The 23910-nt window shown below is 38.5% G+C and overlaps 1 protein-coding gene and 1 pseudogene across 2 annotated transcripts in view; one reads left to right on the top strand and one right to left on the bottom strand.

Moving 5' to 3' along the window:
• KCNQ5 (potassium voltage-gated channel subfamily Q member 5) overlaps positions 1 to 23910 on the bottom strand; it is a 628816-nt gene that overhangs the window by 513871 nt on the left and 91035 nt on the right. The window lies entirely within an intron of this gene.
• LOC100660154 (elongation factor 1-alpha 1-like) lies at positions 9243 to 11344 on the top strand (annotated as a pseudogene).

The following is a 23910-nucleotide window of genomic DNA, read 5'->3' as shown; positions in this document are numbered from 1 at the left end:
AGGTGACTCTGATGCCCCACAAGTGGGATAATATCTTGCATTGAGAAATGTGGATCCACAGCACTTAAATCCCTTCATAACTCTATATTCACTCCTTCCGCATTCATGCAGGCAATCAGGTCAGGATCAAAAATAAACAAAAAAAAAAACAAAACAAATACACATTTGAAATCTAATTATGAGCATACCTGTTGGCAACATTTATCATAAGCCTAAAATAATTTTAATGCAATAACAACAATAAAGTCACTACTTTAAGCATAAAGGAAAAAAGTTACCTGTTTCTGATAAAGATGAAGAAGACATCTGAGAATTCTTATACATCCATTTATTGAGCACACACCATGGGAATGACACCATTTTAAGTACTATAAAGTATTAATTCATTTACTCCTCACAATAACTCTACATGTTTAGCTTTATGATCTCTGCTTTATGGATGAGAAAACTGAAGTTAAACAGGATTAAACAGTTTCTCCAACGTCACACAGCTAGAAAATGACAGAACTAGTATTTAGTCCCACCACCTGTCAGCATGTCATACTGCGGTGGCTGGTGTGTTGCTATGATACTGAAAGTGACAGCATTTGTATTTCAAATACCAGCAGTGTCACTCGTGGTGCAGAGGTTTCAGCAGAGCTTCCCAACTAAGACAGGCTAGGAAGAAAGGCCTCGCAATGAACTTCAGAAAATTAGCTAATGAAAAGCCTATGAATCACAACAGAATAGTGTCCGATATAGTACTAGAAGGAGCCCCCCTAGGTTGGAAGGCACACAAAATACACAGTAGCCACAACAATTGACTTAAGCATACTAATGGTCATGAAGATGGCGCAGGACCATGCAACGTTTTGTTCTGTTGTACGTGGAGTCGCCACGAGCTGGAGCTGACCTGACAGCAGCTAACAACAACAGTGCTTGTCATTGTCTGTCTGGCTTCTAAATTCATATGCTTTCTAATTTGTCCTCCAGAGGATGCTAATCCACGGGAGGATTAACTACTCTTCTCATAAAATAAAAATAGGAAATCTACCATAACAGCTATTTAATAATTTCATAGCTTTTTAAGAAAAAGAAATGTGTTAACAGAGGTTGGGGTTTATCCTGGCTCTCAGCCTACTAACTATGAGATCTTGAACAAATCCCTTCATCTCTATGGTCTGTATTTCCCCAATCTGAAAATAAGAGCGCTAGATGAGAAAATCCCTAATATCCCTTACCGTTCTACATTTCTGGAGTTTTATGAGGAATTATGTACCACATAAAACATCACGTACCCCTTCACACTGATAGGATTATGATTTCCTTGAAGACAGATTTCTATGTATACCCACTCCTCACTTATTGACATGGTTAGGTTTCAAAGACTAGGTCATTATGTGAAAATTGGTGTTATGAGAAAATGGAGGCTGGCCACATCATTACATAACTGCCAAATTGCATCATTGTATAATTGCCAAATTACATCATTACATAACTGCCAAACCACTGAGAATCACGGCCCAGCCAAGCTGACACATAGCCTTGACCATCACAGCCACCATTACTCTTGCCTCACTTCTCAGAGTTTGTTACTGCCAGATGTACATCATTAATACACAAAATAGTCTGACAGTAGACAGTAATAAGATAGTCGATAAATGAGTAGGTGTGTTAGCAGAAATCCCTTTGGCTGAAAATGGCTAGATTAAATAAGAAATAAAATGCAGAAAATCACTTGCTTGAACCCTGCCTAGAATCTGTGGGAACAAAGAAGGGAAAAATACTCTTGCCATTCACTTTTTCCAAGGATGCAGCAACAAAAATAAGATGATGCAGATGACAGCAATAGTGTAAACAAAAAATTTCCTCAGAACAGGCAACAATCAATTCAAGTAGATTCAGAAATTCAAGCTAATACACTAATTCATAGATGAATTCTTCACTGGGAATCCTGTAGACTCACTTTATATACAGTGTGGACAAGCACTGTAAAATCTGATTATCTAATCCAAAGCAGATTAGAAGCAGCAACCTACTAGAAGGTTAAGTGAGCTGTATACTTATAGTAAAAAGCAAGGAAGAAGATAGTCAAACAATGAAAATCAGTATTCAAAAACAGTGTCTGAAGCTCCTTAGTATGGGGCAAAAGACACCCCAGGGGCCTATTCGTAGAATGACAACAGACACTGCCTTGGGTGCTAGCAGATACAGGTTTGAATTATGTCTCTATCATTGAGTCAACATTAACTGAGTCACCACCGGAATTTAGTTTATATACCAGGCATAGGAAGGGCAGTCACACAGAAGAAGATGAGATTCCTGTCAAACCTTTCAATAGTCTGAAACACTGGTGATAGACTCTGGCTGTGTGGTATTAAGTCAGGAGTGGTATTAAGTCAGGAGAGTCCAAGTCAGGGGTGTCAATTCTTGAGTAATTGCCTTAGGAGAGGTGTAGAGACCTGTTGCCAGTACCAGAGGGTTCTGGAGATGATGCTGAGAGCAATACTGCAATATCCAATCCCTGAGGAGTGCAGAGTTGTTCGAGGCAGCAGGGGAGTTACCAGAGATGACAGAGGGACCTGTGAGAGCCACCTCCACAGGGCCTACTGGGACCCAACACTGAAAAGAGATGATTCCACCTTCACAAAGAAGGACCTGTAAGCTGATGACCACAAAGTTGGGACTTAAAAAGTGCATGGCTTTGGAGCCACCTAGGCCTGGCTTTGAATCCCAGCTCAGCTTGGACATTCAGTAGCCTGGTTTTTCAGCAGGAAAATTGGAAATAATATGTACATATAGGGGTTGCTATGAGAATTGAATGAAATGTTGCTGGTACATAGCTGACTTTCAGTTAATTTTAAATTTTTTCTAACTTATGATTACTATTATTTTAATCAACACTAAGAAATCTGGGATGCACCCAGAGAAACCCATGACAAATGGGGCTTCTGAGTGGAGTTACCTTTGGAAGCAGCAGGTAGAATGGAACAACAAGGGATGTCTGATTTCTGGAGAGAGCTCTGGTTCTGTATTCCATCCTGATTCTTTTTGGGGGAAGGGACACAGTAATAAGTCTTTAAAAATATTTCTCACAGCAAAGAGTTTCCATCAGAAAATCTGGCACAGTGGGGGTCTAAAAAAATCCGTGTGGGAGTTCAGACTCCTGCTGGTTCAGGGCAAAATTACAATTTTCTCATCTATACTGTAAGTTCTAAGGGAGTAGAATTATGTTTTGTTCATCTTTTTATGCCCCACAGATTCTAACAAATAGTAGACACTCATCAAATAGATACTGAATGAATGAATAGATGCTGAATGAACACCCCTCTCCTCTGATCACTGTAGCGTCTCTTTTCCACTGACGATTTTATATCCATGTTTGAACTATTTCTTAAGAGCTAGTTTTAGAATACAAAGCTAGAATACTTTTATATTTCAGAGCAAAAAACAGCAACTTATAAAATACAAGCACATACAAAATCCAACCTAAAACGAGACTTCCATTGAGGAGTGAGGAGAACTTATTTTTTTTAGTGCTTCCTTGTCTGGCAACCCCAAATATATGAAAGAAGAAACACATGAAAGACATTATGCTGAGTAAAATAAGCCAATTACAAAAGGACAAATATTGGACCTCACTTACATAAGAAGACAATAAAAGTCAAAACTATAGAGAATAAAGTTTATTAGTGGTTACCAGGGGCAGGAGGGAGGAGGAGAGGGGGGTTTACCATGACTGAAATATCACATTGATTAAGGATTGCACAGCCAATTATTGTAATTGCTGTTAATAAATTGCACACCTGTAAAAAGTTGAATTGGCAAAAAAAGTATATTTTTATAAACTATATATATATTATATATAAATTATATATACTATATAAAAATACTATATACTATATATTATATATAAATTATATATACTATATTCTTTTATATAACATATATAGAAATACATATATATGTGAAAGGATTTCAAATAAAACCATAAGAAGCAGCAGAAGGGAAGAGTCTCAAGACCTGGCTTAGCTCCCAAATCTCCAAGTGAAAAGCAAGGTAAAGAGAAGGCAGCTGCTGCTTAATGCCACCAACTGCTGATGGAAAACTGGCAAGCGGAGCTCAGACACCAGCAAAGGACTCCCTGCATATGTTTGTACCATAATTAACTATCCAGACCCTCTTAGGAATAAGTTCGGAGCAGCTCTTTTGTAGGATGACGGATAGCTAAAGTAATTCAGAGAAAGTAAATGCTGACTGCCAGGGCCACCTCACTTTCTCAGGAAAGCTACTCAAGGCAAACTTTTAGCAATACAAGGCAAGAAGAGGTATCTCTGCACACCTCTTCCCCACAGTCAATTTTAAAAGACATCCAAGTGCTCTACTCATGAGTCATTGCGTATGCTTTGAGGTGGTCATGGGGCGGGGGGGTGGAAGGGCTACTACACACATAAAACACGATCCTTGTCCTCCAGAGATTTGCATTTAGCAACTGGCAATGTGCTGTTTGATTGGCAAAAAGATAATCATGTGAGTTCATGTGAGGTCATGCTGGGAAGACTTCCGGGAGGGATTCCAGCTACTGTAGGTGATACTGTACTGTAAAAGCCGAGTGAGTATTCTACTAAACAAATGGCTTTTAAAAGTAAAGGAAGTTTTCAACATTTCAGCAATTCCTTAAAAAAGGTTAAACACAGAACTACCATAAAACAAAGAGAACTACCATATGACCCAGCAATTCCACTCCTAGGTATATGCCCCAAAGAACTTAAAACGGGGACTCAGATACTTATACCCCAATGTTAACTGCAGCATTATTCACAATAGCCAAAAAGGGAAAACAGCTCAAGTGTCCATCAACAGGTAAGCAGATAAACAAAATATGCTATATCCATGAAATGAAATTCTGATACATGCTACGACATGGATAAACCTTGAAAACACGCTGAGCAAAATCAGTCAGGCACGAAACATGACCCCACTTGTATGAAATACTTAGAATAGGCAAATGCATAGAGAAGTTTATTAGTGGTTTCCAGGGGCTGGGGGAAAGGGAAATGGAGAGTTATTACTTAAGCGGTACTAAGTTTTGGTTTAGGGGAATGAAAAACATTTGAAAATGCATGGGGGTGACAGTTATGTAATGTGGTGAATGCAATTAATGTCAGGAATTGTACATTTAAAAATGGTTAAAATGGCAAATGTTTTGTTATATACATTTTACCACAATAAAAAATAATAAAGGAAGTTTTCGAATACCTCTTTAAGTGCCAGGAATATTTTTCATGCTATTGTGAAGCTCATCCATTAGTATATAATGAAGAGTTCACTTATTTTTTATTTCTGTAGCTTAGATGCATGGTAAAAACAGCTAGAGGCAACCTCATGGAGAAGGATTCTAAATTAATGACTTTGGTGATGCGGTGCCTATTACCCTTTAAATACATGGTTAATGCTAAGTTAAAGAGCCCCAAGGCCTTTAGCTTTTATTTAAGTTTATACCAAAAATAATTATTCCTGTTCTGACCCTTCACATGTGTTATTGTCTAAAGCATATATCATCCAAGAGTGCTCTGAAATGTGTTCCTTGGCAACCCCTGGGAAACCCAGTGTGGTCAAACATTCCTCTTAAGTTGTCCCTGTACAGCATCAGTTAAAGTACAGGAGGTGTTAGCATCAAAATTGTTGCAATTTGCTCAACCTGGATAACCGGCACTCCCTGCTCTGATACAATTTATAAAGCTCATCAAATTATGACAGTGAGATCCCACTACACTGGGATCATTATTCATGTTTTGTCAACAATCAGAAAGAGTGCTCACAAATAAAGGCCAATTATCTTTGGGAATCATTATCATTCCCCTGGACTAAACTAGAAGCTCCATGGGGAGCTTTGTTTTGTTTATTGCTATTTTCCAAATCCCTAGAACACTCTGCAATGTAGTAGGTGTTTAACAAACATTTTGTTGATTAAATGCATAAATGAATTTAAATTGCTGCTTTAAGATGGAGCTGAAGAAACAATGACTAAAATGGAACATGAGGTTTATATGTCACTTTATGAATAAGTATCCCTATAATCTGGTCTCTAAGATTGAATTTATTTATTTTTAAGATTGCGTTTATTAAAACACAATTTTCTGTCTTGTCTCATCAAAGCTGAACACTTCTCTCAAATGTCAGGAAACCTGAACATGTCAAGGTGAGTGTCTGGCATCTGATATCCACTCAACATACAGTACCTACTGTATGATGGAGCCCTGATGGTGTAGTGGTTAAGAATCCGGCTGCTAACCAAAAAGTCAGCAGTTTGAATCCATCAGTTGCTCCTTGGAAACCCTATGGGGCAGTTCTACTCTGTCCTATAGGGTCACTATAAGTCAGAATCAACTCGACGGCAACGGGTTATTGTGGCTACAAGGAGCCCTGGTGGCTTAATGTTATGTGCTCAGCAGCTAACCTAAAGGTCAGTGGTTCAAATCCACTCAGAGGCTCCACAGAGAAAGGCCTGGACATCTGCTCCCTGTAAAGATTACAGCCAAGAAAACCCTATGGAGAAGTTCTATTCTGTCACCTGGGGTCACTATGAGTTGGAAATGACTCAACAGCACGTAACAACGACAACATCATGGCCATACACAACGAACCAAAAAGACTTGCTCTTATCCATGTCATAAAAAAATGTGAAACAGATTTAATCTTGTGGCTATAGGCCCAGCCTTCACAAAACGTGTTTTCCAGGCTTAAAGCGTAAAAAGTAAAGCATCTGTTAAGATTAAGGCTTACAGACCACGGAGAAGCCTCTAAGGTAGGGATTCACCCATCGCTTTCAGTACTGCAAAAGTCAAATGAATATTCAACTAAACAAATAATCTTAAAACAAAACCAAAAAAATTTTAAATGACTCCTTGCTAGTTTTCATGCTATTATGGTAGCTCATTCATAAATAAATGAATAAAAATATATGACTGTACATGCTATACTCACCCAAATAATTACTTTCTTCTATAAAAGAGTTAATTTATGAGCTTATACATGTATTCTCATGAATAGCCAGTGAAATATTTCAAATCACTTTTAACTACCTAAAGAACCTATGTTCATTCTTATAAATAAACTCCAAGGGTGGATTTGATTTTGGGGAGCCCCTTGAAAATAATTTATAATAAATGATATAAATAATCAAGGTGGGTGATTTCACTTGAGTTAAAAACAAGATGTAGCTCTAAAATTTTAGGAATTTTTATGTGATTTTATAACTTGGTTATAAAAGAAAATCCAAAATAGGAGCTCTAAGATAATTTTGAACAATAGCAATATCATCGGAGTGAGTACAAAGTTTATCAGTGTAACTGTTATTAAGGTCAGTTCTCACTGTCTTACTTATGTGTATGTGTTCTCGAATCTCAGTATTTGCTACTTACCCTTTAAAGATGCTGTCTTAGGCTGGGTTCTCTAAATAAGCAAAATCAATAAAGTGTGTATATATAAATATATATAAAAATAAATATATAGAGAGATTTATTTTAAGGAAATGGCTCACACAGTTGTGGAGGCTAGCAAGTGCCAAATCTGTGGGTCAGGAAATGAGGCTGGAGGTTTCTCCTGACTCAAATGGTTACAAGGGCTGATGAACCCAAAATCAGCAGGTCTGGTGGAAGGCTCTGGCTCACAGGATTGTGGGAGCTGGCAAATCCCCAGATCTGCAGGTCAGGCAGTAGGTTGCTGGCTCATGTCCCAGGAATCAGAGGTCAGAGGATGACAAGAAGGATACAGGATTGAGAGAAAGACAGAGCTTTGCCAGAACATCCATATATATTGGATACAGGCCACCCCAAGAAAATTCTTCTTTTGCCAAACCACTGAGAATCATGGCCTATCCAAGTTTACACATAACCTTAACTGCCACAGATGCATTCCTAAAACTTTGGTTATACTGTGACATGCTTTAAATGAAATGATTTTTCCTCATTGATTTCTGTTATGAAGTAAATGTTACCATTGGAATTTCTTTTCTCCCAAAGAAATTCCATGTAATGACATTGCTACAAACATTTTAAAATTATATATTTAGAAATGAAATATAATTTTTAATAATAGATCTAAAAATAATCCACAATCAGAGACAATGTATTAAAATATCAAATATAATGGAAACTATGAAAAAAAAATTTTTTTTTTATGTCCCCTAGAGGATCTATGGGAAAGAAAATTTGACCTGTGCTTGACTTGATCTGTTCTTCACATTCAACTTTGGATCATTTTCCCATAGCCAATTCTTTATATTATTTCCTTTAAGCATTAGATCTTTCTTCCAAATTGACATATGTAGTGGTTGTCTGGGTAGTATCTTAATCATCTAGTGCTACTATAACAGAAATACCACAAGTGGATGGCTTTAAAAAACAGAAGTTTATTTTCTCACAGTCTAGTAGGCTAGAAGTCCAAATTCAGGGCATCTGCTCCAGGGAAAGGCTTTCTCTGTCAGCTCTGGAGGGAGGTCCTTGTTATCCACCTTCCCCTGGACTAGGAGCTTCTCCATGCAGGAACCCCAGGTCCAAAGGATGCATTCTACTCCTGGAGTTGTTTTCTTGGTAGTATGAAGTCCCCCTGTCTCTCTGCCCGCTTCTCTCTTTTGTATCTCAAAAGAGATTGCCTCAAGATACAATCCAATCTTGTAGATTGAGTCCTGCCTCATTAACATAACTGCTGCCTATCCCACCTCATTAACATCATAGAGGTAGAATTTACAACACATAGGAAAATCACATCAGATGACAAAATGGTGGATAGTCACATAATAATGGGAATCATGGCCTAGCCAAATTGATACACATATTTTGGGGGGACACAATTCAATTCATGACATGCAGCTTGTTAACTGATTTACGTGCAATAACAGATATTAGGACTTCTTGATGTTTTAATAATCTTTATAAGTTCTTTGGAATTTTTTTAAATTAGGTAACATTCATAGAATTATTGCCATAAGTTAGTAGAAAGATGGCAATTTATTTTCCTAAATTAGTGAACATCTGTTATAAAAAGTCTTTGTACTAAAAAAGTCAAATAAGGATATGGAAAGTTCAAGACAGCAAAAGTTTTAAGTGTGAAAATTAATATTTGCAAACACTGAAAGAGCTCATCAGCTATCTTTTAATCTGTTGTAAATCTTATAAACTAAAAGTGTTCTAGATTTTTCACAAAGGGTTTGCCACAAGAACACAGGTTTTGCTGAAAACTATTGCAAAATCTAAGCCAAAATGGGAAAGGAAAAGACCCATATCAATACCATCATCACTGGACACATAGATTTGGGCAAGTCCACCACTACTGTTCACCTGATCTACAAACGTGGTGAGATCAACAAAAGAATCATTGAAAATTTTGAGAAGGAAACTGCTGATATGGGAAGGGGCTCCTTCATATGCCTGGGTCTTGGGTAAACTGAAAGCTGAATGCGAGCGTGGCATCATCACCGATAGCTCCCTAGAGAAATTTGAGACCAGCAGGTACTATGTGACCATCATTTATGACACAAGACACAGGATTTATCAAAAACATGATTACAGGAACATCACAGGCTGACTGTTGTTCTCATTGTTGCTGCTGGTGTTGGTGAATTTAAAGTTGGTATCTCCGAGAATCAGCTTACACACTGGGTGTGAAAAAACTAATCATTGGTGTTAATAAAACGGATTTCACTGAGCCACCCTACAGCCAAAAGAGATACGAGGAAACTGCTAAGGGAAATCAGTATCTACATTAAGAAAACTGAGTATAACCCTGATACAGTAGCATTTGTGCCAATTTCTGATTGGAATGGTGGCAACATACTAGAGCCAAATATTAATATGCTTGGTTCGTGGGATGGAAAGTCACCCATAAGGATGGCAATGCCAGTGGAAACATACCGCTTGCAGGTGTGGACTGCATCTTTTCATCAGTTCATCCAACTGATAAGCCCCTGTGCCTGCCTCTTCAGGATGTCTGCAAAATTGGTGGTACTGGTACCACCCCTGTGGGCAGAGTGGAGGCTGGTGTTCTCAAAACAGGCATGGTGGTCACCTTTGCTCCAGTCAATGCCACCACTGAAATAAAGTCTGTTGAAATGCACCATGAAGCTTTGAGCAAAGCTCTGCCAGGGGTCAATGTAAGCTTCAATGTCAAGAATGTCTCTGACAAAAATGTCTGTCAAGGCAATGTGGCTGGTGACAGCAAAAATGACCCACCAATGAGAACAGCTGGATTCACCGCTCAGGCGATCAACCTGAACCATCCAGGCCAAATTAGTGCTGTCTATGCACCTGTGCTGGATTGTCACAAAGCTCACATTTCTTGCAGGTTTGCTGAGCTCAAAGAAGACTGTTGTTCTGGTAAGAAGCTAGAAGACAGACCCAAATTCTTGCAGTCTGGTGGTGCTGTCATCATTGACATGGTTCCTGGCAAGCCCATGTGTATTGAGAGCTTCTATGACTATCCTCCTCTGGGTCATTTTGCTGTTTGCAATGAGACAGTTACTGTGGGTGTCATCAAGGCAGTAGACAAAAAGGCTACTGGAGCTGACAAGGTCACCAAGTCTGCTCAGAAAGCTCAGAAGGCTAAATGAATGTTACCCGTAACACCTGCCATCCCAGTCTTAATCAATGGTGGAATAATGGTCTCAGAACTGTTTGTCTCAATTGGCCACTTAAGTTTAATAGTAAAAGACTGGTTAATGATAACAACGCATCGTAAAACCTTCAGGAGGAAAGGAATGTTTTGTGGGCCATTTGGTTCTTTTTTTGTGTGGCAGTTTTAAGTTGCTACTTTTTAAAACCAGTACTTTTTAAATGGAGACAACTTGACCAAAAATCTGTCACAGAATTTTGAAACCCATTAAAACATAGTTTAATGAGAAGAAAAAAAAAAAGTGTTCTACGTGAAGGTATCTATTTTTCAGAACTTAAACATGAAATCTATCGCATAATTTGTCTATTCTACACATAAATATCCATGGTATTTTCAATTGCCTCATATGCATGTGAAAGCTGGACAATGAATAAAGAAGACAAAAGAAGAATTGATGTCGTTGAATTACAGTGTTGGCTGAGAATATTGAATATACATACCATGGACTGCCAGAAGAACAAAAATATCTGTCTTGGAAGAAGTAAAACCAGAATGTTCCTTAGAAGCAAGGATGGTGAGACTTCGTCTCATGTGCTTTGGACACGTTATCAGGAGGGCCCAGTCCCTAGAGAAGGACAGCATGCTTGGTAAAGTAGAGGGTCAGCAAAAAAGAGGAAGACCCTCAATGAGATGGACTGACACATTGTTGTGTCTGCAACAATGTCCTCAAACAGCAACTGTGAGGATGGTGCAGGACCAGGCAGTGTTTCAATCCGTTGTATTCAGGGTTGCTATGAGTCGGATTTGATGACACTTAACAACAACCGATAACATGTTTCTGGATGTGGATTCTAGTTTTATGAGAAAAACATTCTCTTCTATTTACCATTCTTAATAAACCGTGTGAGAGTTCTTATCTCCTTGAAATAGGTGTTCAATTATGATCTCAAATATATTTTCACAATTTGACATGTAACAATAAAAAAGTAATTATATTATAAACATCAATCACTAAATTTTGAATTCTGACATAACTTATGAAGGAAAAAATTTTTTACATGTAGCTTATCTCAAGAAAAATAAAAAATGGAGAACTGTATTAGAATATTCAGATTTTCTGTAATAATTATCCCTTTCAGAACCAGGTCATTATTACAAGGTCATTAAAATATCATAGTATTTGATTATTATCTAATTATCATTAAAATATCATAGTGTAGAACTAAATCTTTAAAGAATATTTTGTAAATGTCATTTTATCAATGATTTCCATTTTTTATTTACATGTTACCTATAATTCAAAGTAAATTACATGTTATTAAATTGGTGGGTAGCCTCTAGCCAGGAAGAGTCAATCTTCTTTATGCTTTAGGAAAAGGACCAAAGAGGCTCACGAGTATGTGAAGGCAGGAGCTGGCTTCAGCAAAGTTTAGAATTGGCTCCTTAAGCCCTTTGCTCTATTTTCATCCCAGGCTGCAGGATCTAGTCTGAATCTCAGTTCCAAGAAAGCTTTGCAATAATCAAAGGGCAAACACTTATTGAGAGCCTGCAGCATACACGGCTCTTTAACTGCATCTGACAGCCAAAGACAGCAAGGAGAAAGCCAGGGGCCTGAGGGATCTGGGACAGCCTGGGGGACTTGGTGGTGCACCTCCGTGAGCACTCCCTGGTGTGTGGCCGTTTTGTGTGCTACAAACACCCAGTGGGTTCTTCAATGATTTCACTGGTAGGTACAGGGACTGAAATTAATCCTGCAAACCCACCCTTCAACGACCCACCTGAAATTACACTCCCATTAGGGATGAATCACACTCTCACTTACCTCAGTCCAATGAAAAAAACATTCACTAGTAAATAATTTGGCAAGTGCTTCTTTGTAATAAGACATATTTAAGCATCAATTCTGGCCCCAACAGAAAGACAACTATTTAAGATAGGAACACATGCTATGTTATTTAGCTAAATCATAAAATTTAAAAAGCCTTTCCTACATTTAAGAAAATTCTATCTAATTTGCAGGGGAAAACAATTAATCTGCTCACAGAGACTGTATTTTTCCTCTTTGTAACATTGATTTTTGTTTGCCCATTTCCTTTATTATCTCCTAGTAGGAAACTGTTTCTAGCCTTAATTTGTTTGCTCTAAATATGATGGCAAAAATCCATCAGATTTATTGCCTGGCCTCTGTGGTGCCCATGAATATGATCCTCAGGATATTAAGGAGAAATCAAGTTTTTGCTATTGTTGAACTCTCTTGGCATTAGCAGCTATCATTTAGAAATGGATGGAAATTAGCCAGTATATTAAGGAGTTCTGATATATGTCAGTTGAAAATTAAGCTCTGAGGCTCACAGTCATTAGTAAAGGCACAGTAGAGCTATCAAACAATACCTGAGGCTAGCACTCCCCATATTTATGAAAATATATTTTCATTTTCTTTTGTAACCCATACAATATTAAGCATGAGGTACACAAACAATTCCTGAGCTACACCAGAAAGAGAAGGGAAAGCTAAGTATTTAATGATACTGCATAGAGTGTGTTATGAATGCTTTTTTTTTGGTTTAGTGGAGGATCCATCTCCATATTGAACTCCAAGGAGGGTGTGGGCCTTCCTACCAAAGAGGCTAGAAAATGTTCCTCCATTGCTACACCTCAGAGACAAAGAATTTCAGAGAAAAAAACGCAGAGTAACCACTGCAGAATTGCACAGCCATGGCTAACCACTTTACAGAACATATTGGAGGGAATCTAGGAACTCCTTAGAAATACATCAGTTGATGAAAACTGGAAACCTCAAGTAGGTAACAGAGCAAAGATTAAGACTTCGTAAGAAGAGACATGAAGCAAAAAAAAAAACAACAAAAAAAAAGGACTCACCAGGAGCATGTTTCTCTAAGGTGCTCAGAATCTGGCAAGAGGGCTACACATTCAACCCACCCTACTCGACAGCAGCAGGGTGTAAGTGCTCTTACAAAGGAATAAATGAATTCTGTCAAATGGTTCAAGGAGTCTTGGTGGTACAAAAAGATCTGGTGGTGCAGTGGTTAAGCACTCGGCTGCTAACCGGTAGGCGGGCGGTTTGAACCCACCAGCTGTTCTGCAGGAGAAAGATGTGGCAGTCTGCTTCTGTAAAGATTATAGCCTTGGAAACCATATGGGGCAGTTCTACTCTGTCTTATAGGGTTGCTATGAGTTAGAATCAACTCAATGGCAATGGTGTTGGCTTTTGGTGGTTTAGTGGTATGATGGTTAAGCACTCAGTTGTTAACCCAAAGATTGGCAGTTCGAACCCACCCAGAGGCTCTATGGGAGAAATGACATGGTAATCTGCTCACATAGAGATTATAGCCTATAAAATCCTATGAGGCTCTTATATTCTGTCACATGGGGTTGCTACGAGTCGAAATTGACTCAATAGCACCTACCAACAAAAAACATCAAAACGTTAACATGCTCGGCTGCGTCAAACAGCTAACATGCTGTGCTGCTAACAGAATGGCTGGCGGTTTGATTCTCCCAGAGGTTCCTTGGAAGAAAAGCCTGAGGACCTACTTCCAAAAAAATCAGCAGTTGAAAATCCTACAGAGCACAGTTCACTTCTCACACACATGGGCTTGCCTTGAGCTGGAATCAACTCAACAGCAACTAGTAATTAAATTGGGCTTCGAAGAATGAGGAATGAATGGGATTTTTACACATGCCTAAGAGGAAAAGGGAAATCATTCCAATTAGGGGAACGAGAGAAAAGAAAGCACAACCGAAAACAGAAGTGCAGTCTGTCTCTGGAAACAACACAGGTGTGTGATGCAGGGTGTTTGTGTTTAGGGGCTTGGGATGAAGCTAGAACGGCAAGAGAGTCAGAACATAAACGCCTGGAATGATCCCCTTAAATTTTATTCTTCTAAATGAGAAGTTCTTGTATATTTTTGAAAAGAGAAGTGACATGAGCATATCTAGTCTTTACTCCCCCTAGTAGGAGACAAGAAGTCTCTGTGAGTTTGGACTATTCCTTGAGCCTAGAAAAGACACATAAAAGACTCTTAACTGTTTGCTTATCAGCACATGAATAGCCTCATCAATTAGTTACTACCTTATTTTAACAGCTGTTAGCTGACAGTACAGAATATGCACTGGACCAGAGAGAGACAAGAGGCACCAAAACTTCGTAGAAGGTTACTGCAACTGTCCAGAAAAGGGATGTCAGGGGCCAGGTGTCATTCCATGAACCAGGACAGGGGCCAGGTGGTTTGGAAGGTGAACATGATTATAAAAGGCATTGCAGAAGCAGAATTAATAGGATTTGATGATTGGTTGGATGCCTGAGGCAAGGGAGAGACAGGAGTTTTTAGCTCAATTGAGCAGATGGATGGTAATACTTTTCTCAAAGATAAGAGCTGAGAAGAATGAGGTGCAAGGATTGTAATGGGGTGCAAAAAAAAAAAAAAAAAAGAATTGTATTTGGAATACCTTGAGTTCAAAGTGCTTGTTGGACCTTCATGTAAAAACATTCAATGTGGGGTTGGATTTTATGAGAAAAGTCAGCTAGAGATGTTAGCAAGCCAGTCTTTGATTTCAAATATGTGACTTGATACCAGAAATTGCATCCTATACTAGGTTCTAAACTCAACCAGCATAATACCCACCTGATAGTACGCTTTAAGCATCTATTCATCAATTCATTCTTTAAATATTTACTGAGCACCTATAACATGTCAGGCATACTTTTGGATGCAGCAAACAGGAGAGACCAATTTCCCACCCTAACTGAGCTTACATTCCAAGGGAAGACTGACTAAAACCAAATAAAATAATAAACATAGCCCTCTCCTCACTTATCGACATAGTTAGGTTTTAAAGACAAGGTTGTTATGTGAAATCAGTTTTATGCAAAAATGGAGGATGACCACATCAGATCACAAAAAGTAGGATGACTACATCATTACATAACTGCCAAACTACATCATCACATAACTGCCAAACCACTGAGAATCATGGCCCAGCCAAGCTGACGCATAACCTTAACCATCAAAGCCAGTGTTACTCTCACCTCATATCTCAGCATTCATTACTGCCAGATGTACATCGTTAATTCACAAAATAGTTGGATAGTAGATTTTTTACTATTGTTGTAAATGTGAAATGTCAGATAACAACATAGTCAATAAGTGAGAAGTTGTGTATAGTAAAATTTCAGGTAGGATAAACATGTTGAAGAAATATAAAGCAGAGAGAGGGAGAAATAGTCCTTAAACTAAATATTTGTCAACTACAGTTGAGATTTAAACCAAAGGCTAGTTAATGACTTTTCTCTTTCTTCTTTCCACTGCAGATAATATGTGAAAGTTGAGCAGATTATCCATCTCAAGGAAGAGGTCATCCAGATGAGATGAAGAGGGAGGATTTTCTGCTGAACATTCCTGATCTCTAGGTTGAGACTTGTGGCTTTGATTTAGTGCTAAGAAAAGCATGCTCATAAGTGTGAGGCACAATCCCCGGAATGGTCCACAGCTATCCTGGAATGCAGAGAATCTATATGACAATAACTAGGATTAAACAAATTATACAACAATCTTTACCAGAATATCATTTAAAATTTTTTAAAGGAATACACACAGGTGGTGAAATGAAATTATTTCTTACCGCTCACCCAAATCTTAATTATGACTCATCACGTGGTTATGCATGAAGCTAATAAAACCTTTGTTACGCAGAAGTGCAGGGAAGTAAGAGTGAAATAAAAGGAGGAAAGGAGGAGGTAGTCAGGCAAAAAGGGTTGAGCTTTCATCCAGAAAGGAGGCTCCAAGTGAACCTGTCAAGAGTATCTACTGGCATTCTGTTAATTGAATACATTTTTTCCTACCTGTCATTATGACCTCAGTTTGATACAAAGTATGAAAATGTAAATATATACATATATATACATATATATATACCCACGCTGTGAATGTGCTAGAGATATATTTTTCAAAGGTGGTTCCAAGAGGCTACTGTCTGAAGTAAATCTTACACATAAGAAATCAAATCTTCCTTAAATTCAAAGAGTCACAACAGTAACAAATATAAGTATTTTAAAGCTCATTTAGGCCTCAGGATCCAGAAATGTTCATTCCCATGCCAGACTTGCTGCTGCATGCCACTCATTCCAGAGGATGGACTCTGCTTCCTTCTTGAAACTCTCTATAGCCCTGGTTTCCAGAACATCAGACTATACTGATTTTCCTCCTATCTTGGACTGTTCCTTTACTGGTTTTTCTGTAAGCTCATTCTCTTTACCACACCCTATACATGTTGGTATTCCTCAAGATTTCATTCATTCTGGATTTCTTTCCCCATATAATCTAATCATGGATTCATTCAACACGTATCTATTTTATACTTATTGTATGTATTATATGTCAGTGCTGTCCCACACACTTAAGATACATCAGTGAACAAAACAGACAAAATCCCTGTCCACAGGGAATTTACATTGTGGCAGGTTTCAATTTCTATACATATGCTAACCCATTGCAGTAGAGTCAATTCCAACTCATAGAGACCCTACAAAACAGAGTAGAACTGCCCCATAGGGTTTCCAAAGAGAGGCTGGTGGATTCAAACTCTTGACATTTTGGTTAGCAGCCTGAGTTCTTAACCACTATGCCACCAGGGCTCCATATATATATATGTCGTTAGCACATATATACATACATATATATATATATGCAGTTGTTGTTAGGTGCCCTCGAGTTGGTTCCGACTCATCACAACCCTATGTACTACAGAACAAAACACTGCCTGGTCCTGTGCCATGCTCACAATTATTGTTATGCTTGAGCCCATTGTTGCAGCCACTGTCAACCCATCTTGTTGAGGGTCTTCCTCTTTTTCGCTAGCCCTGTACTTTACCAAGCATGATGTCCTGCTTCGGGGACTGATCCCTCCTGATAACACATCCAAAGCATGTAAGACACAGTCTCGCCATCCTTGCTTCTAAGGAGTATTCTGGTATAGTTCTTCCAAGACAGATTTGTTCATTCTTTTCGCCATCCATGGTATACTTAATATTCTTTGCCAACACCACAATTCAAAGGCATCGATTCTTCTTCAGTCTTCCTTATTCATTGTCCAGCTTTTGCATGCAGATGAGGCAACTGAAAATACCATGGTTTGGGTCAGGTGCATGTTAGTCTTCCAGGTGACATCTTTGCTTTTCAACACTTTAAAGAGGTCTTTTGCAGCAAATTCACCCAACACAGTGCATCTTTTGATTTCTTGACTGCAGCTTCCATGCCTGTTGATTGTGGATCCAAGTAAAAAGAAATCCTTGACAATCTCAGTCTTTTCTCTATTTATCATGATGTTGCTTATTGGTCCAGTTGTGAGGATTTTTGTTTTCTTTATGTGGAGGTATAATCCATACTGAATGCTGTGGTCTTTGATCTTCATCAGTAAGTGCTTCAAGTCCTCTTCACTTTCAGCAAGTAAGGTTGTGTCATCTGTATAACCCAGGTTGTTAACGAGTCTTTCTCCAATCCTGATGCCCTGTTCTTTTTCATACAGTGCAGCTAATATATGCTAACCCAGACCCAGTGCCGTCGAGTCGATTCCGACTCATAGCGACCCTGTAGGACAGAGCAGAACTGCCCCATAGAGTTTTCAAGGAGCGCCTGGCAGATTCGAACTGCCGACCTTTTGGTTAGCAGCCATAGCACGTAACCACTACGCCACCAGGGTTTCCAATATGTGCTAATGACCGCCAAATTTATATCGCCACTGAGCTCCAGATTGATCCACCTACTGATTTTCCACTTGAATCTTTCAGAGTAACTCAAATTCAATATGTCCAAAGTTGATCTAGTCATCTTTAGAGGTAAAATCTTGAGTTCAGTGTTCCCTGCCTCAAGAATGGCACCAACTTCCTTCCATCTGAAAGCTCAGAAACACAGAAGTAATCTTTGTTGCTCCCTCTCCTTCTTCCCCCATTTCCAACAGAACCCCAAGTCCTGTCAAATTTATCCCTAAGTATCAACCATTTCTTCCCACCTCCACCACTAACACCCCAGTCCAGGCCATCGTATCTCTTCTGGGATCCACCCTGTGCACCCACCTTTTCTGTACTCCAATTCTCCACAGCCAAGGTGATGTTTTAAAAATGCACATATTTTCATGTCAGCCCATTGAGGATAAAAACTAAAATCTTCCACAGAACCTACCAGACTTTGCATGACTTGGTTCCCCTTCACGTCCTTCATCTCTCCATGGACCACTCACAACTTTTCAGCCAATGGCCTTCTTTCAGATTCTCAAACATACCATGTGCTTTGCAAATGTGGAAACTTTGTACAAGATATTCCCTTCCACTTCTCTTCAAGTGGTTAACTCCTATTCTTTCTTCAGTTTTCAGCCCAAAGGTTGCCTCCTTAGGGAAGCCTCCCCTGACTCCCCAGGGTGGGTTAAGGCTCCCAGTTACCTGTTCTTTTAATACTCTGTACTCATTACAAGGCACTTCCCGCAGTTTAACGACCAAACTGTTCGCCATGCACAAGACATGTCCCTTCTTATCTCTCTGACTTCATCTAGCACTCTCCACCTCACTCATTCCATTGTCCTTGTTGACCCTCTAATATTCTTACCTGTAATCCTTTTCTCATGGCCCCCTCCCTCCATTTAGGGTTCTGTTCAAATATCAACCCCTTCAAGAGGTCTATCCTGGCCACAGAACATATTCTAACGTACTTCCCCAATCCCCAAACTTTATACGCCCTCGCATAGCTTGTTTTATCCCCCTTAGGACCACTTTCCATAATAATTTCATTTTTTTTTTTTTACTGTCTTATTTGTCCATCAGAATGTAAACTCCATGGGTTCAGGCATAGTATCCTCTAAGACTAGAACAAGTCTGGAACACAGGAGGTACTCAATACATAAAAAAAAAAATTTTTTTATAGGTTTTCAATAATTAAATGAATGTACTTATTTTTATGACTATTTGATTCATATCTGTTTGTGCCACTAGACCATAATCTCTACAGTGCAAGAAGAATGTCTGTTATACTTGCCAGTGATTTGGCACTTAAGGCCTAGTAGCTGGCACGTGGTATGTTCTTAATAATATTTGCTGAATGAATGAATGAAAAAATAATAATAAAAGCAAAAATAGTGAAAGTTTATAGAAAACATCTTGAACCTATTTGCAGAACATGAAAAGAAGTCGTAGCATTTCTAGCTACTTCACAATTCATTTTGATTTAGCAGGGGTGCACCCTCAGTTTAAGCAGGACTTTTCCGGGCCAAATCTCTGTTAGGGGCCATAAAACTGCCATCAAAGTGCTATGAAAATTACAGGAGAATGAGAAAAACAGTATTTGTGTTTCTAGAAATATTTCCTTTCCAAGGACCAAATGTAATCCCAGATTATTATTCATCTGGATGGTCTCTTTAGTTCAGCAATGAATGGGATTCCAGGACCAAATTATTTGGATGTTTTCTATGGTTTGAATAAACGTCTTAAAAACAAGGCAATAAAAGCACACACTTAGAATCACTCCTACTCCAAAGCAAGTACTTTGAAGAAAGTGGATATGTTCTCTATGCCTGTTTTATTTTTAGGGAATCTTAAAAGTAAGGAAAACTGACCAATATTGTAGGTAGACAATTTATTGTGGAATCTGTCAAAATAGGTATATGTTAATAAAAACTACGTATCTAACATTTTCAAGTTCTTAGAGTACTGTGCCCTTTCTGTCTCAAAATATCCTGATTGGAACCTGTTTCCTAGTTGCAAACGGCATGAGCCAAAAGAGGAAGCGCACCTACTGCCATTTTATTTTGCCTTTCTACCTAGAGGAAAGCCCTTTTCCACTTCTAAAAATATTTCCAACATTTTCTTTCTAACATGACTTTTGATTTCACACCTTCATACATATAAAATACGTCTTAATAATAGAAACTACTAGAAAAAAATCAAATTTATGAATGCTTTGCCACTTAGTTATAGCTAAACTTTAAATACCAAGAAATACATTTAAAAAATAACATATTACAGGAGGTAATATCAATAAGGGAGAGCAAAGCCTGCAGAATACACAGGTCAAAGTAAATTTAGGAAGAGTAAAGAGCTGCTATCAAAGGGTTAAAGTGGTTTCTACTGTATTTTTATAAATACAGTGTAGAATTAGCTTATCTTTTATTTTATTGTTTGGTAGCCATACAAGGGCTTAAAGAACTAAGTTTTCAAATCACCTCTGGCTATCGCTAGAGCATTTCTCTGATCCTCCATTAAAAGTGAGAAGAAAGAGAAATTACAGACACGTGTGTTCCATAGCTAAATCCCTAGAAGTTCTTTTCTCTTGCTTTTTTTTTTTTTTTAGAGGAAATATAAAATTTTTCATTGCTTATAGTTAAATGCAACATTTCTTTAAAGCACAATTTCTCAACTTGGTACTGGTGATATTTTGGGGATTGGGTAATTGTTGTGGGTGCTGTGCTATATATCATAGTGTGTTTAATAGGACCCCTCCCCAACTTCCACTCACTAGCTGCCAGTCATACCTCCTCCCTAGATGTGACAACAACAGTACCTCCAGACATTGCCAAATATTCCCAAGGGGGCAAAATTGCCCTGATTGAGAACCACTGATTTCAAGGTTTCATAATGATGATGTAACCTACTCAATAAAGGAGTATCTTCTGAGTAGCAGTTCTGTCCCTTTGTGTTGTAGGTGAGGATAAATAGAAAAATAAGATACACTCCTCTTAAAAAGCTGAGGTCATGTTACAGAGATAGTATCATCAGAGTACAGCACAAGACACATGCCACTGAGTACAGCACAAGACACATGCCCAGATGTCCCACCTTGCTAATAAATATTTTGGTGAGTTAGAGGAGCCCTCGTGGTGCAGTGGTTAAGAGCTCAGCTGCTAACCAAAAGGTCGGCAGTTTGAATCCCTAGATGCTCCTTGGAACTGCTATGCGGCAATTCTACTCTGTCCTATAGGGTCACTAGGAGTTGGAATCGACTCAATGGCAATGAGTTTGGTGAGTTGGAGAGCAACCAGGGTAGTGGAGATGCCTGGGAGAACTTTATAAAAAGTACTTGGAATGGGTTCTGGGAGCTGGATGGGATTTTGAAAGGCAAAATTAGGAGGAAACTACCTTTTATGTGGCATGGAGAATATATCTGCAAAGGCCCAAAGTAGAACTGGGCTAAGAGACTGAGAGAAACCAAAGAAATAAAGGATGAAGAAAATGCTTTAGGGGGTTACTTGGTGAATATGACGGGATGTCAATGGGCAGGAAATAAAGGTATGGCTAAGCCGGAGCAAAACAAAAACAAAAACAAAAAAAGGGTTTTTTTGTTTTTTTTAAGCCAGAGGTGGGTTTCTTAAACTCTAGCTGGAACTTGAAGAGGTGGGTGACTTTCTGCTAAAGTGGTCGGACGTCCTAGATTAGCAGATTTGAAGGCTTATGATGTGAGTGATCCCAGGTGGGACTGCAGCATTAGGGCTTGTGAAAAAGAAATGGAGGAAATGAGAAGATGTGAATCTTACCTGGGGAAAAAATACATTTTTTGCAGCTAAACTTGGGTCAAAGCCAAGACAAGGTCAGATTTTTGCCTGTGCTGGATGGCTGGGTAAAGGTCTGAATATCAGCTTGTCCTAGAACACTTGTCTACCTGCTGTGGATAGTTAATGGAAAAAAAAAAATCTTTTTGATTCAGATTTTATTACAAAGTTCAGGGGCTGCTTAATGGTTAAACGTGTACATATAAAAATTATAACTGGTGTCTAGTTTCTATTCTGATCTAAATTAACTATTATCAAGTTAATGTATAATTTAAATTCCAGGAGCTTCAGGGATCATAGAATAAATTGAACATTCCTAAGCATTTCATCTTAGGAATAATTTATCTCAAGGGTTATTTTGGATGGTTTTCAGTAATATCTGTTTCACTTAACAAATACAAATTTAATTCATTTTCTACTGAATCTGTATTAAACCATAATAATATTATTTCTTAAACTTCTGAAAACACACATGCAAAAAAAACTGGCTAATGCCTACAGGGAGCCCTGGCGGTACAGTGGTTAAGTGCACGACCGCTAACCAAGAGGTCTGCGGTTCAAATCCACCAGCCGCTCCATGGAAACACCATAGGGCAGTTCTACTCTGTCTTATAAGGTTGCTATGAGTCGGAATTAACTCAACCGCACACAACAACAACAACACCTACAGGTGAGACAACAGTGATCATCTACAGAATACCTCCAATATAAAGAAAAACTGACACTAATTTATGTTAGTTTAATGAGGGACTTCTGGCTTGATAGTTAAGAGTATTTATCAATACTGGCTCTCTCCTGGGATAGGCAACATTTGTAAAATTCAAAATTTCACATTTAGTAACGGAAATGGTCAACATTTTGACAAAGTAGGTGGCTTTGTGAATATAGATGCAAATCCAAAAACCATTCATGAAGTAGCTAATTGTCATTTGCAGGTGGACACCCTGATTGGTGCACACGTCTAAACAGGGACACACACAGGGAACACACCCATAGCTTTTGTGACCATGTTAGCTAGACATCTCGCTCCCTGATATACAAACCCAGAAATTATTAAGTTAACAAAATTTCCCTGAAACTATCTTAGGTATAACACAGATACAATGATTACGTTGGTGTGGGTGTCTTCATGTTTATGAATATGAATGAGCATAGAAAATTATTACCTGTGGTTGTAAGTATTGTTCTTTTGACAAGAAGGGAACAGATAAAGATGACACTTTATAATCTCTAATGGTGTGGATTACTATAGAAAAACTATTCTGTACTTTTCTTTTTATGGACATTAAAAACAGATGCAGTATTCACATTCTCCTTTATGGTATTCTGCCTTGGTTTTAATTTAGCTACATAGGAAGGCTTCTTGATGCTTTCAAGGCCACTATAATACCACATTGATATACCACATTAGGAAATGACCTAAATAAAGAACCTATTGATAAAGGAAGGAGCCCCAGTGGCACAGTGGTTAAAGTGCTTGGCTGCTAACCAAAAGGTCAGTGGTTTGAATCTATAAGCTTCTCCATAAGAGAAAGATGTGGCAGCTGACTTCCATAAAGATTTACAGCATTGGCAACTCCATGGGGCAGTTCTACTCTGTGCTATTGGGTCACTATGAGTTGGAATCAACTTAATGGCAATGGGTTTGGGTTTGGCTTATTGTGTAAAGGAGTTGATGTGTTTCACACTGAATCTAGTATCAAGAAGTGATTAGTGCAATGAAAGGAATATGAAACAAATGGCAATGGACTGTTATTCACACAACTGATT

Source organism: Loxodonta africana, chromosome 1 (genome assembly GCF_030014295.1).
Source record: "Loxodonta africana isolate mLoxAfr1 chromosome 1, mLoxAfr1.hap2, whole genome shotgun sequence".
Classification (NCBI taxonomy): Eukaryota; Metazoa; Chordata; class Mammalia; order Proboscidea; family Elephantidae; genus Loxodonta; species Loxodonta africana.
Note: the sequence above shows the minus strand (reverse complement) of the source record. Positions and strands in the feature narration are given on the sequence as shown.